At 34.0% G+C, this 8,117-nt stretch overlaps 2 long non-coding RNA genes across 2 annotated transcripts; one reads left to right on the forward strand and one right to left on the reverse strand.

Annotated features, from left to right (window-relative positions):
- Positions 1-735: 735 nt before the first annotated feature.
- LOC134274463 (uncharacterized) lies at positions 736-2,898 on the reverse strand. Its single transcript, XR_009993622.1, has 3 exons — positions 2,831-2,898; positions 829-1,391; positions 736-750 (listed from the first exon to the last, which is right to left on the reverse strand). It is a non-coding gene; the product is annotated as an uncharacterized LOC134274463 (long non-coding RNA).
- A 2,563-nt stretch (positions 2,899-5,461) lies between these two features.
- LOC134274464 (uncharacterized) lies at positions 5,462-5,816 on the forward strand. The gene is made up of 2 exons (XR_009993623.1): positions 5,462-5,622; positions 5,763-5,816. It is a non-coding gene; the product is annotated as an uncharacterized LOC134274464 (long non-coding RNA).
- The last annotated feature ends 2,301 nt before the right edge of the window (positions 5,817-8,117 follow it).

An 8,117-nucleotide genomic window follows, 5' to 3' on the forward strand; every position in this document is an offset into this window, starting at 1 on the left:
AATAATTTATCATTTGTTCTCCTTTTAACATGTGTATTTGTTTGTTTCTTTTTTGTGTTACTTAATTTGTTTTGTATCTTTATATTTTGTGTACCTGTGGATTTTTTATGTTTGTGTAACAGGAAGGGAGAAAATGTACGGCTAGTCCGAAAAATCGAACCTAGGACCCCTGCATCTTCAGTCAGTGCTCTACCAACTGAGCCATCCAGGCTGATATCCACTGCCCAAACCATTACATTTGTTTGTATGCTCAACAAGATGCAGGGAGGTGCACTTATAGTGTTAAAAAAATTGAACCCTTTTCCACTAGAAAGTTTATCTTCCTGCAATGAACCTTTAACATGACGATTTGACAATAGGTCATAACAATGAATAGGTCAGAACAATGACATAACCTCAGGGAAGTTTTGTGTCAAGTTCAAACTTCCTTAGTTTCCCAATTACGAAGAATTGTTTTCATATAAACAGATGGACAATGTAATTCAATAGTAAGTGTATATAGCCCCTAACTCAGTGGGGCGTAATTAATAATGTTGATTTTAAACTGTTGGAGACATAGTACACAAAGGTACCCTCCTTAGCATGACAGGCTAAAAAAATGCATTGGTGATAGACTAACATGAAAGATTGACATGACAGACTGACAAAAGCATGACAGACAGACAGATTGGAGTGGTTTATACACCTGGAAGTCACCACTGATGATGTAGTCAAATCCATGTAAAAATAGATCTCTGTGTTTTTCATTAACTGATCTTTGGTTGTCCTGGCAAAAGGAAATAACAAAATATATCTGAAATGTTGTATAGTGAACAGTTATCAAAACACAATGACCAGGAAATAGTGATGTATTTCAAATTTTTAATGCATAAAATAAATTAACATAAGGAAAATAAAAAATGCACACGTAAAATTAAACTGAACACATTGAAAAAAGTTCTTCTAACAAAACTGAACACATTGAAGACCTTTCTTCTGGTTAGTCTGATTTCTTGTCATAAAACTGGACTTCCTGTTTTGGATGAGATGAACTTCCAAAGAGCAGAGATAACCGAGAAATAATAATTCTGACACACTTGAGAAGTATAGTCACTGCTCCCACCAGAAATATAAATATTGCTGCCACAATTATCACTGTTGAGAATAAGGTCAGTTCATAACTCTGGGATGGCATGTTGATATCCTTGAGGAAAAATTTATAAAATGTGTGCTCTTGCAGAATGACAAAAATATTTTTCTATATGTTTGCAAGTATTCATTGCTGTCTTGAAAGCTGCTAATATTCTTTGACTGGATTTTTGAAACAGGAAATTTTCTCTTTTTATTCATTGTAGGTCATCCTTGTTGCTTTTCTCTGGCAAGCATTCTCATTAGGATTTAGCTGCAGCAAACTAGATTAAAAGAAAAAAATATATATAAAGTTACAGTAAAATATCACTTTATTGAATGTTACTTACAAGTAAAAACATTTCAATCACACAAAATTAAAGAATCTGGAATTCAATTCATTTATTGTCAGGAATTATGTTCTGTTGATTACTCAGATGGAATTAAGACTGAAAATGAAAAACTCTAAATATTTAAAAACTCTACAAAGCACTTATTTCTAACAATACCGTCATACATGACAATGAAATGAGTTTTGACATTGGATGGATATCAGACACATATCAAGGTTTAGAGATGCAGACAGACTAGGTCATAAAACACTTAGATTGACCAGGGTTTTCTAATGATTGATTTTTCAAGGTTTGCTACATGTTACAATAAAATAAATGTAATTTGCTGGTGTAACCAATCAAATTTCTTTCAATATAAGAGTAAACTCAGTATGACTTGTATTGATCAATACAGTTAAATATCCTTATATCTCAAAATGATGGGACTGAGAAAAAAATTAGATATTCAAAGATTCGAGAGATTAAATAAATACTTTTAAAAATTCTTCTACTATTAATATTGCTGAGGTCAAAGAAATACTGTGGACATTATTCTCCAATAATTTAATTCTGGTTGTAATGTGTCATTCAATTGGATAAAAATTTCATCTAAATTGTATAACCTGGGTTGCCTCCGTCAAAAACTTATCCATCCGCTTGACGTTAAGTTTAAAATATGAACAATTTGTAGACTTTTTAAGGGAGAAATTTTCTTGTTTTCTTTACTTAATTATGATTGAAATTGAATTTAAATAATAAGGAATGAATAAAACAGCAATCCAAGTTAAACTGCTATAACCTGGGTTGAAGCAGTTTACGCCTTCTAATAATCCGCTTCATGATTTAACACTTTGAACACTTTTCAACACTTTCTGACTGTCGCTTATAAACCATTATGAATAATATTTTCATCGATACAGTTACTTCACAGTAACATTCGTAAGAAAAATAGGGGGTATATATCCCATCTACAACATATTGCTTACACCCCGGACAGAACATTGCTTTTTCGTAAATATCATAAAATACAAATTGTATCATTTACAAACGATTAGTATAGATAACATTGTATTTAAAAAATGATGGTAAAGAAAAGCTTTGTTCTGATATTTGATCATAAACACAGTGTAGCGTCAATCTTGCTCCGATCCTCAGAACTGTGTTGAGGTGTTTGATACAAATAGAATTAGAAAGCTAGACTAGTGTCCAGTGGATTCATGAGTATTTTCATTCAGTATTTTTTAGAGGGGTGGTGAAATAGAAAGACGACAAACATATCTTGACGAGCCCCTATACTATAGTCTGACCTGTTAAATGATACAAAACATATAAAGTACTTTTTAACCTGAATATCTTCAGATATCTCAAGATACACTCGTATATATTCTTACCTAACCGTAAAGGGAATGATTCCGGGAATGCCTCAAACGCTAAATACAAAGAGGAACCACTTGTGGCTATGTTACCGAGAAGGTACTTCACGTAGGATGCATTTAATCCGGATTGTACTTATTCCAAAATATCCACAGGGACAGGTAATATACTCAATACTTTGTTTGATGTAACGTATCACTTATTACAACAACCAAGACGTGTTTGTGGAACACTGATGCCCCCGTATGTCAATATAGCGAAGATTAAACTTTTCTGGACCTTGTTGAATGTAAATTTTAATATGTTGGTGCCCAAAGTAAGGTCTGCTCACAAGAAATACAAGAAATATAAATATAAAAGCCCTAGCACCACCTGTTCAAAAGTTATGATCAAGGATAAGCTTTAGAAAGGTAAGTCAAACTCCAGGGTCAAGGTCAAAGGGTCAAAGTTGTTGGTTTCTAAAAAAGCCCTGTAAGGTCTTGTCAAAAGGATAAATATGTGAAGCATGAAAGATCTAGCCCTGACCCTTCAAAAGATATGACCAATGTTTGTTTTTTTTTAAAAAGAAGGTCAAAATCCAATGTCAAGGTCAAAGGGTCACAGTTTTTAGAATCCAATGAAAGGTCTTCTCACAAGGATTTTATGTGAAGTATGAAAGCCCTAGTCTCAACCGTTCAAAATTTATGGTTTAGGTTAAGATTTTTCCCCAAGTATGTAAATCTCCAAGGTCAAACGGTTAAAGTTGTTGGTGTCCAATGAAAGATCTTGTCACAAAAAATACATATGAAAGTCCTAGTACGGTATCTACCGTTCAAAAATTATGGCCAAACTTAAAAATTGTAATTTGTGTAAAAGTTTGTGTCAAACTCCAAGGTCGAGGTCAAAAGGTTAAATTTGGTGATACCCAGGGAAAGATCTTGTCAGAAGGAATACACTTGTGAAATATGAAAGTCATAGCTCCACTGAATCTTTCGTTTCGGGGGCATAATAGTTTTACTTCTCTTTCGAACACGGTTCTTCGGCGAGCATACATTTTACTTCCGCTTCTCACTCCCGTCGTTCGTCTACCTGAGTACTGTTCAAAAGAGCGAACGCTCGCGAATTTTTTTTTTTTTTTTTGGAGGTATAACGAAATTTGGTGAGCGCCGCGAACGTTCGCTCTGTTGAAGAGGTCTCTGTTTACACGTAAGCTATCGGTAGATGTAGATGAAAATTTGTTTACTGAATGATTTCTTATCCAATGAATCTAGTGTTGATATTGACTAAAATCTACGTTGAATCAAGGCCCCATCTTAAAAATGAACTTATAATCTTAATTTATAAAGCATACTTCTACATTGCTCCTCGTTCAACTCGCATTGTTGCTGAAACTATTGCAACCATTTTGACATCCTAGTGTTAGATGGCGTGCGAACATTATTATACTCCCTTTTATGATTTTATTGTTTGTATTAAAGCAATGTTGGACAATAGCAGTGTGAACTCTAATAAAACCATATCAAGTAGATAACCTGTCAGCATTTTAATTTTTTTCTGATTTACATCGTTCACATCATCGGCATCCCAATACTGGACGATATCGAGTTGACAATGACATTGTGTTGTGTCAACATTGCCTTCTTTTTTTCTTGTTTATATCGTTCGCATCGTCGACATCACAACGTTGGACGATATCGAGTCGACATCGCGTCAACATTGAACTCTTGTTTACATCATTAACATTGCCGTATCGCAACGTTGGATTAACTGCAGGGACGTAGCAACAGGGAGGGGGGGGGCTGGCCCCCCACTTTTTTCCCCAACATTACCTTTACCATTGAAAATGTCCATTGAAAGGTTGGTCCTCCCCCCTTCTTACCACAATATAGAAATATGAAGGAAATGTAGTATTGTATGGAAAAAAATGGAAGTGAAAGGAAGTTGGCCTTGAAAAAAAGTTGGCCACTACCCACTCCGCTATACGCTCCATTCAAACCTCGGATGTGAAAGGTGGAGTAATACGCATTAAGTCGATACATTTCTCAGCTGGAAACTTGCTCGTCACTCATTTCATATTTCGCTCTGCCTAAAGTTTTTCGAAAAGATTTCTTTGAGTAATTCCTCATGTTAATTACAACAATATGTTAGTAGTCTTTGAAAGCAAGAATTAACACAGTGTTGAGCCTGCAACAAAGTAACTCGGATTTAAAAAGTATAATATTTGAATGAGATTCAAATAAGATCACATGACTAACTCTGCAAGATGGTACATCGAACACCTTTGACGTCCGAGGTTAGTGTTCGGTTAATGGAGCTCCGAGTGATCAAATACCGGTATAGTTTTGCGCATCATTGCCCAGCTAGTGTTACATGGGCTCATTAAGAGCAATAATAATCAAAGTACCCAAGAAGATTGATCAATATTCTGGAGAATTGGATATTTTTGCTATAAATAGATCTATGCCACGTATACGTTTACAATTATATAGATATGATTCTCAAGTACTTGCATCATTCACTTCTATTAACTTTAAGTTGATATCCACTACGAAAGTCAAATCATGAAAAGTTTAGTCACATAGATCTACTTTACGATGATGAATAATTGGCACATACATGTATTTTGTTTTGTACATGTCCATATATACTTCAACTTAAAAAAAAAAAAAACGGAAATTGATGTTCTTCCGGCTCGAAACCCCCTAACAATATCAGTCCACGATCAGGAATTTCTTGTTGGTTTAACCTTGAAGGTGGATTTTTATAATGTTTTCTAAGAAGTTGCAAACTTTCTTGATATTATTGAGTATATTTCATAACGGCCATACAGGTAGGTGGGTATAACCAGCTATATGGTGAATATATTGTTAACTGAAGTTTATAGACATGTATATATGCCGGTATCATAAAACATTTGTATTAATTAATGGTCGCTACCTCTGATCACATATCATTCTTTATGTTTCTAAGATACAACAGTATTGCCCACAGCAAGTTTTTCAAAGTCGTCCGTTACAGATGACCCCGAAGCAACAAATGAAACTTTGTCAAACATAACTCTGACGAATTCAAGTAAAACGGATTCAACATCAAAATCAACGCTAGCATCAACAACACAAAAAACTGGAGGAAACACAGGTTAGCTTATTAAGAAAAAAAAAACAACCTCATTTTTTTTTTGTCTTCAATAAATAATCCCCGCCCAAAATCTCTCTTTCTCTTTCTCTCTCTCTCCCCCTCTCTCTCGTTATAGGTCTGCACAAGTCCACCTATATTATAAACGTCTTTTTCTCGAGAAAAAAAAAACGATTAGAATTATTTTTTGTTGTTTATTTATTTTCTTTTTTATTTACAACAAAAGTTCTGATCTAAAAAAAAAAGGGGGGGGGGTCGATCTGGACTCATGGACTCTTTATTGGAGTCGTGCATCAAGAGCCCTGAGCTCACTGGTGACTAATCCATGATTGCTCAATCTCAGGACCTCTAGAGGATGAAACTCATTCTGATGTATAACGTTATCTAATATATTGTTTTTTATTCATACAGACTGAAAATTGATAAAAGCATTTAATCTCGTTTTCTTCTGTCATGCCTAATATATCATATTTTAAAAAAAATCTGTAATCACTTATTAACACTTCCCCCGTTCTCTCGATTTTAATTAACTAATTAATACTATATCCGACTTTTAATTAAAAGTTTTTTTTCTATATTTCACACTATCTATCTTTCCCTAGCGGGAAAAAATAGAGTCAATGGGGAGATAACGCGGAAGACTGCATTACGTCTGCGCATGTGTGTCAATAAAGAAGCCATTGCTCCTCCAAGGTTGACTCGAAACTAACCGACAAATATAATTTTTTGCGGCGTAGAAGAAAGATGAGATCGAACAAATTATTTGTTCTATGTGCTGTACTGTTCACAGCGTTAACTGGTATCGATCAAGGTAAGAAAATTTGGTCTGATATGTTTTTTCTCACAATCGAAAATTAGGGTCACATACGTAAAAAAAAAGCACCATCTATAATCAGCTGATCAAGTAGTGTACATTGACATTTTATGAATCAACGCACTTACAACGGTTTGCAATGACGAATATCCTGTGCTCTCACAGAAATTTTTATGCCAGGTTAAATAAAGACTTATTTCTGTAGAGTTATTACCCCAATAGCATATGTTGTGCAGTTCTCCGTTTGATGTGTTGACTGGTGTCAACAAAGTTTTGTGTATACAATACAATATTAATGATGTGTGACATCATGTGTCCATTTCAACCAATGTCAATTGTCATGCATTGATTTAATTCACTACCTGGACTGCAACAAGGCCAAGTAACCTTTGGTATAAAATATTATAGCATACACTAAATATAGCTCATGAGACATGAATTACCCCAGTCCTTTTCCAACTGAGTTGTATAAAAACTATAAAAGGATAAACATAGCACAACAAAATGTAAAAAGATGCTTTGCATGAGACTCTTGCCCATGTGTTGAAGGATTAACTTTTGGCAATGTTAAGGTTCACAAAGGTGTGACCTGAAAAAAATCATCCAAATGACTCTGCACACATTTTCATAACACGCTCTAGTGCTTCTTGAAAAATAATGCAAGGATGAATTTAAGGTATCGGGGCGTATTGTTATGAACTTCAAAAGTTCTGTTTCACTCTAATGATTTATTTATTTCCCCAGAAACACACAGAAATGCATTAACAAATTATTTAGGGTTTATTTCCTCATTTAGGCCATAATAAAAAAATTCTAGATTCTCATACTCATCCATAGTTTTTAAAGTATCATTGTGGTTGCATGTGCAGATTTTATTATATGTTTGTTATTTGTCTTCCTTTGTACTTATTTTTTTTTTTTTGGAGGGTGGGGGGATAAACAATGGGGAGGGAATATGAGGCAATTAGGAATAAGAGTGTTGTTTTTTTTTTTAATGGGCTTAAGTCGTATTGCCTTATAACTCAATTATTACTTTTTAGTGATCATAGTTCATAATGATTTGTTGAAAAGAATCAAATCTCATATATAACCTGGAAAACTATAACCTATAAACTATATACTATAAACTATAAAGTAATTGGTGTTGCTTTTTGCTGTTCCTTATAGTTTCTGTGGGGAAAATAATCACAAGACTGTAATTTATCAGTTATAATATATTTTTGGTAAAGAATGTAACATATAAACATCAACCGATTTAAAAATAGTGGAAATTTTTACAATATAGGGATGTGTTAGATTGCTGTCAGCTAGGGGAGTGGGTTGTCCTTAGTAATTTTTTCAGTGTACGTGTATTACAATACACTAGAAAATCACTG

This window comes from Saccostrea cucullata, unplaced genomic scaffold, assembly GCF_032062105.1.
Source record: "Saccostrea cucullata isolate Sc308-1 unplaced genomic scaffold, CSIRO_AGI_Scuc_v1 ctg22576, whole genome shotgun sequence".
Taxonomy (NCBI): Eukaryota; Metazoa; Mollusca; class Bivalvia; order Ostreida; family Ostreidae; genus Saccostrea; species Saccostrea cuccullata.